This window comes from Pinus tabuliformis, chromosome J, assembly GCF_031772625.1.
Source record: "Pinus tabuliformis cultivar Carrire ecotype Pingquan chromosome J, CPIR1, whole genome shotgun sequence".
NCBI lineage: Eukaryota > Viridiplantae > Streptophyta > Pinopsida > Pinales > Pinaceae > Pinus > Pinus tabuliformis.
The window spans coordinates 1,551,791,083-1,551,798,685 of NC_142295.1; positions in this window are offsets into that span (position 1 = coordinate 1,551,791,083).

Genomic DNA, 7,603 nt, shown 5'->3' on the forward strand with positions numbered 1-7,603 from the left:
AAAACTGGCGATATGCGATAACACATCTCGCAAATTGCATTTCGCAGAAACACATGGTAATGAATGATTGTCAAAATATAACAAATTAGCGATATTTCAATCTGCGATATTGCGAAGAAAATTGCAAAATCGCTTTATCGCAGATCTACATGGCACACCATTCCAAAAAAATTTTGTAATCCGATGTCAAGTCATGCGCATTAATGTTAATTTAATAAGTTAGTTGATGATCATTAATGAGATAAGTTTTTGATCTGATCAAGAAGTCAGTTCACGTAGGGTGGTATATTTTTATATGATTTCAATATTTAAATCTTTCCCGTCACCTTATTCATATCATTACTCTTTCCTGATTTTGTAAATTGCAGGAGCAGAAAGAAGAAAGATATACATAGAAATGTTCAGAATGTAATGGGAAAAGAAGGAGAATTTTTTATTTCTCAAGTCATCTAACAAAAACACGCAAGAGGCGAAAACTAGCACCAGGGAAGCCCATATCAAGAAACAGAGGCAGTTTTCGATGCGCGATTAGCACTTAGCATGCATCGCTAGGCAAAACCCCTTAAGAAGGAAAGCCTCTGAACGTTTAGTCACCTGAAAACCTAGAAAATTCGAGGAGAAAGTGCTAAGGGCTAAAAGAAAAACTTGAGCTCTAAAAACAGTGGTATTTATCAAGGATATCCTTAAATGGTATGTAAATTTCTCCCAAATTCCTAGCATCTACAGAATATTTGGAGGAAAAAGGTTGAGGAAAGAGCAGAGTCCATCAATAGGTTAACCAAGTTGAATTGGGATTCTTACTGGCAGTACTTGGTTAAACCACACAGTGAATGCATGACTCTCAAATGCCTCACTAACTCTGCCGAGAAGATGGTGCTGACGCTTGCTGATTCTGTTTTTGCAGGACAACTAAAGTCAGAGGTCAGTGAACCAACTCTCCTCAAGCCGATGTTGAATGCTTGCGACCACAAAGAACAGATACATAGATAGTAATTTCCAGATTCAGTTTTAGTTTTAGTGTTAGTTTCATTTTGCCTCAGATGAGGATGGTCATTTAAACCGCCTCCTATATTTTTGTGATAGACTATTTTTAGGATTTAGATAGTAGTATTTCAACCCTTCTCATGCATTTAGAGAAAGGTCCTAAAATTTGTCAAAAAAGTTTCCTCAGAACATGCACTTCTGCACCCTCGGAGGAGGTTTTGATGAATGAATGGAACAAGATTTATTGATATCTGTGTTTAATATCTGCTACTGAAATTGCACTTTTGTACTATTAGTAGATGTTGAACTAAGAAGAGATAAATCATTATTGCTGAAGCTCATGAGTAGAACTTGTTATCAATGGTACTTTTATCTCTTAATGATTTCTGCCTATGTGTTTAAGTGATATTTATGTTCAGTTATTTATATATGAATTCTTGAATATTTGAGTTATAATTTGGCATTTTTGTACAGTGATAGTTATTCTATTTATACTTAATATATGAATAACTTGTTATGCAATATGCTTTTCACAACTGTTTTGGCTAAATTTTTATACGAAACGGTTCATCTTTATTGAATTTTTTTCTCATAGCGATTGAATGATATTTATTACCAATTGTTGTTAGAAACTATTTTAGATCGCATAATTGAAAGATTAAATCCCGGGTTAGTTTTAGAATTAGATATTTCTGTTTATTAGAATAAAATTGCATGTTGTTAGATTAGATTTAGAATAAAAGCATTTTACTTAGGAATTATTAGAAAGGAAATATCAATTCTCAGCACACACACACACATAAATTGGGAAACTGGTCCCATTATCCCTAGTTGGACCCACCATCCCAAACGGAAAAGGAGCTGCTAACCAAGGTCCAGACCAGGTTTTGGTATCCCCCTTGTTGTAGACCCAATTTTCATGGCTTCAACACAATCGTAAGTCTAGATGAAGGCTCTGAACGGAAATATAGACACAAGATAGACACAACATTCTTGTCTTCACTTGCGATGAAATAATGGCAGGATTAGGTGATCATATGGCATCCGATATTCTTTGAGGATGTGTACGGCATCCAAGACAAGAGTAGGCGATGACCGATATTCTTTGAGGGATGGGAACCCAAGGTAAGAATAGTCCTAGAAGGCCATACTCAAAGAACACCCAGGTGGGTATGTACCTTGAGAGACAATGATGAAGGTGTCTATAAATAATTAGTCTCGTGGGCATTGTAGCTCATGGTCTCGTAAAGAGATGGAGTTGTTGGTCAATGCCTTGCACTATGACAGTGCTGATGGATATGATGTTGTAACAAATGGATTGCAAATCCAGTTTCTCTTATGTGAATTCTTCAAGATTGATAATAGCCAATCACCTTGTAATGTTGTATGAATACCTCCCTAGTTATGAAGGGGTTTTGAAGGAAATGCAACTAGGTTCGGTCTTCATAAATGTACTTTTGATATTTGTATTTATTCAAGAAAAATAAATATTATTCTATAATATATGTCAATGAGTTTCTTGCTCTGTGAAATAGGTCTAGAAATAGTTTAAGTGCTATAGGTGAGTCAAATAGTGAAAAGGATATGTTTAAGGCATGTTAAACCATGTATGAATATGTAAGGAAAACCTCCAAGAAAAGTCAAGTCTCCTCCTATGAAAAATCACCATCAAGAAGCCCCTTCAAATATGCCACACCACCATAGAAGCCATCTGAAATCTACTCTTCAAGTCGGCCTCCAAGCAGTCAATCAAGTCAGCCTACAAGTTGGCCTAAAAGGAGGGGAAAACCTCTATTTATAGAGGCTATCCACTCCAATACAACGCACTCACTTCACTCTGAAATATATAGAAAAAGAGTCTAGAAAAGGACTAAGAAGAGGCATTCTAGGGCAGCAAAGGAAGAGAGCAAGAAGCCAAGGTGAAAGGACATTTTTTCTTGGGTATCACAACCACACATGTTAGAAATGAAGGGCTTGCTTGCATTCATTATAGAAGAAAATTAGAGTGACATATCTCTCTATTTTTGGGCTAGTCAACAAGGCTTATGATGCCTCCCAATCAAGCGAATTGTAAGGGAACTCAAGAGAAGAAGGAAAAAGGCTACAACAACAAGTAAATAGTCACAAGTGCAAGAATTTAAGGCTACTGGATAGTCACATCTAGTCTGAACCTACACTTTGAAGAAGAAGCTAATTTGGTTAAGAAGGTGAAGGAATCATAATATGGGAAGGTTCTCATCGAATCCTTGTCCTCTAGAGCAATTATAACAATATTTAATAACAATTTAAAGAGGAACGAAGTTTCAGAAGAAGGAAGATGAAGTGTCAAGGAATAAGGTATAGAAAGAAGGAAGGACTTGAATTGTGCTTGGAGGATAGTCTTGTCAGTGGTCTAGGATTTGGCATTGATCAATAGAATATTTAATAAGATGAATTCACTAAAGGGTTGTCTTCTCAAGAGAAGATGGGTTTTGGCTCTGGCAGAGAGCCAATATCTTATGTTATTGTTTTTATGTTTTGCTAGCAGTTTGATGAAGTACACACATATGCACTAACAAGAATAAGAAGAAAAATAAGCTAAGAAAGAAAAGTATAAATGCTCCATAAATTGTTATCAAGTAACGAAAAATCACTCTACACTACTTTGTGTTGCGGGTGCGACCACCCTAGGGTCTTGGGTTGAGAACCCAAATAGAGCGGAGGGAAAACCACAACAATAAATGTTCAAGCAATCAACCTGAATGCTTATTCTACTGAACTGTGTAAGATCGTCCTTACCTGGAAGACCTATGTTTGAGTAGATCCCACAAGGTGCAAACCCTCAACTTCTATTGATATCTTTGGAACCTGAAAATTATTGAAATGAAACATATATAGCAGTAGAAACATAAAGAATGTTCATGATATTAACTTTAAATCATACAAATGAATGAACAATTACACATCAATGTAATATTCATAAGCGAATTACAATATAAATAGATTCATAAACACATTTAATATCAGAAACAAAACAACATTCCTTTACTGAAGTTAGCTACAAGTAAGGTGAATAAATACGACCTGAGTCCTTCTCTGGCTCTAAGCGGAATCGTCCTCCGGATCCATCCTTTCCTGACCTCAGCAATCTTCCTCAATCACCAATACAAGGATATATTCAAGAAAGATGAAGGATATCTCCAACAAGGAAACAAGTGTTTCATGAAGGTTTGGGGAGTGAAAGAGGCACATGATTTCATCAGACTCAATCGGGGATGATCTAACTATAATATCAATATCTCATATCTTCTCCCTTAAGGGCTTCCCATGGAGATTTATTTATACTTCTCCAAATTAGTTTTTTTAGTTGGGAAACAGTTGGGCCACGAGAAATAGGAGGTGAGTAACAAGTAAAACCCATGAACTCGGCCCGAAATTATGGAAATTTAAGTTTTTTAAGTGTTTTAGCATATGTACGCGGGTTGGGTATATGCTGACCCACATGTACATGCTTTTATCACAGGAAAAAGTAGCGTATAGGGAATTAAGCACTGTTTTTTAGATTTTGGACGAAGTCTAGAAGGAAGGGCTTCCCTAGGCCATAATCAGAGCATGATATCTATCAAAAGTGGTAAATGGTGCTATAGTAGATGCCCCCTAATATATGAGGTCAGAAGGGGTACGTGATGGCCGAAATGTATTAAGTGTATAGAAGGAATCATCCCGAGACCGAGGAGGAGTTCACTAGAATTCAGCCTGCCAAGCTAACAAAAAAGATCAGAAAGAGACTGTTGTCTAAGGTGGGCATATCCGTGCTCAAAAATAGTAAAGCAGGTCCGCATGTCATGTACAAAGGCGGATATAATATGAATACAAGTATAAAGGAACTGAAAATACATAGTGGATCATCTGATCCTAATCAAGAAAGTACATGTCTGAATATCACACATAAAGAGCTGATCAATGATGTTCAAGTATGAAGGTGATCATTGAAGCCAAGAAACTAATCCAAATAGTACCAAGTGAACATGATGGAATAAATGGTGCAACACTGTAACTCGGGTGCCAACATATCAGATATCACCATAATGAACTCCAATATATAAGGTGGATGGTATCAAATAGCAGAAACAGGAGCAACTAACAAGTGAACCAAGACATTATAATGCAAACCTGAGGCCTTCACCGACTATTGTGGTACATTTCTACACTTTGGAAATAAATGATCTAAAGTCAACCATGTGAAAAATCGTTTGATTATCAGTCATTTATGTATACCATTAACAAACACGAGGCTACTCACCGATAATGATGATGAGAGTCAAGGTACCCAGTACAATCTAACAAGTGTGAATAAATGAGTTGTATTCGAAGACTTGGAAGAATCTATCAATCAAGAGAAAATGATGTTTTCCCACTGTCAATAGCGAATGAATCTTCCACTGATGACTGCAAACCATAAGGTACTGCCAAATGGAATCTAGATCTCTTTCCCAGAGCAATGAGTTGAAGTCGATGGGAAAAGATCTGCTAGAAGGAAGGCATTAAGGCATCCTTCATCAATCTAGCGCGAGTGTAACGTGTAGGCCAATAATGTGCAAGGAATCAGATGAAAAAAGATGTAGTAACCCAACCAAAGCACATTTCCAGTGTACACAATATGTGGCTACCGCACGATAGAAACCTTGTACACCAACCAATATTGAAAGCTGACATAGAGGTGAGGAATCGACCAATAGGGTCAAATGGAAACCAAGGCACTACATGAATCACAATGTGTGATAATGAAAGTTGATGTCGAACACAAGGGAAACCACTCAGTCAAAGACCCATTATACTGATCAATGTTTAGCACAAGGTGACCTATCAATAATGAAAATAGGGCCAGGGTGCAGCTCTAGATCTTCCCTCAAAGAAATTTGTCGTAGTCGATAAGAGAAAGATATGCCAACAAGAAGTAAATGCAGACCTTCTCAAACTGGCACAAGCAAAGGACCAATATATCTGATGTGATAACAAACATGACGCTGAAAATTAGGGAGGGCCGACTAAAAAATAGGTCAAGAGACATTGCAGAGAGGTTGACTCAGGTTTACATCCCTTGAACAAAAGCACGACTCAACTGTGACTACATGTCATCATATGATAACTTTGTGTAAGTTTGTCATGCAGGAGGCATAAGAAAACTCTCCATATGATTAGAGGTAACCAATCAGAGGAGTACTGACTCAATAACAACCTTAAGGCTCTCCTAAGTCAAACTAAATCCCATCCCAATGGAGGAAAGACTTACTTTTGAGTGCTTTGTTCAAGGGCGACACAACTGACTCTAGCTGCCATCAAATATGTAAATAATGTCCCATTCCTACTCTTTTTGTAATATATATATTTTTTATCTTTTTCTTTTATATGAAGCTTGAAAAAGAATAAAATAATTCTATAGTATAGTGGAAAGAACGAGTGTCAAAAAACAGATGCTCTAGGTCCTGGAAGGGGAACATTCCTATGCTCGATGCAAGGTGGAAAAATTGCTCAAGGACACTCAAAGGAATGCACTTTCCACGAGCAAAAGGGTGCATCAAGTCATAGAGGCTAAGTGATTGCAAGGTTCATTTTGCAGAGGACATGGTTGAAAATTATCTTAAACATGAGTCGAAGTGAAGTCGACTTAAGGCCGAAAGGTGCAAATAGTCAATATGGAATGTTGCAGTACAACTCAACAGAAAGCAGCCAATAGGGTATAAGGCCAGAAAATGGCACAGAAGAATGAGAATGAGTCTTCAATGTGAAATTCATGGTGGGACTAAAGAGGACTCCTGAGCCTACTCAATATAGCTGCATGGGCAACAAATGTCAGTGAGAATCTAACTAAGATACCCATGTAACGGTTGGCTCTACCATCGCATCGTGATTTTAAAGTTGACGAGTTAAAATGGTTTTTGAACGAAGACACGATGCGATAAACCCTATGGAAAACATATCACAGTATGGAGGCTAGTATGAAAAATGCAGTGGAAAGTGGTATTCCCTAATTTATATGCCAGTAAGAAAACAATACCTTCCATGACAGGTTTGTAGTCATGGGACCAAAATGCTTTCTCGACACTCCAGGCCAAAAGGTCAAAAATTCCATAAGATAAAAATCAACTTTTGAAAAACTAATTTTCATTTTGCAACCTATAGAAGGACTTCTGGACTCACATTTTTGTCATTTGTGTTTTGAACAAGGAGTTACGGAGACAAACTCAAACAAACTTTCTCATCAAATTCAACCATTCAAATCGCTCCAAAACTTCCAGGTAATCCTTTTATCATGCTTTTAATCATTTGTGATACTTTTTAGATGTTTTTCTTCATAATTTGATCATAGGAAAATATATTAAAAATGTCAACGCTGCGTACACGCGTGTTGAATACAGGTAACCCACATATATGAGGGCCCTACACACGATTGTGTAAAAAGGGAACCTGTGTGTGCCCGAGTAAAATATTTAAAACATGAATCTAATGATTTGAAACATCTTTTTTGGGTAAGATGATAATCACCTGGAGAGAAAGGGAGCATATTGCCATTGATAACCAAGTAATGGAGGATCAAAATGCTTTAGATGCTTTGAGAGGTTGTGGCTTGATAAAATTA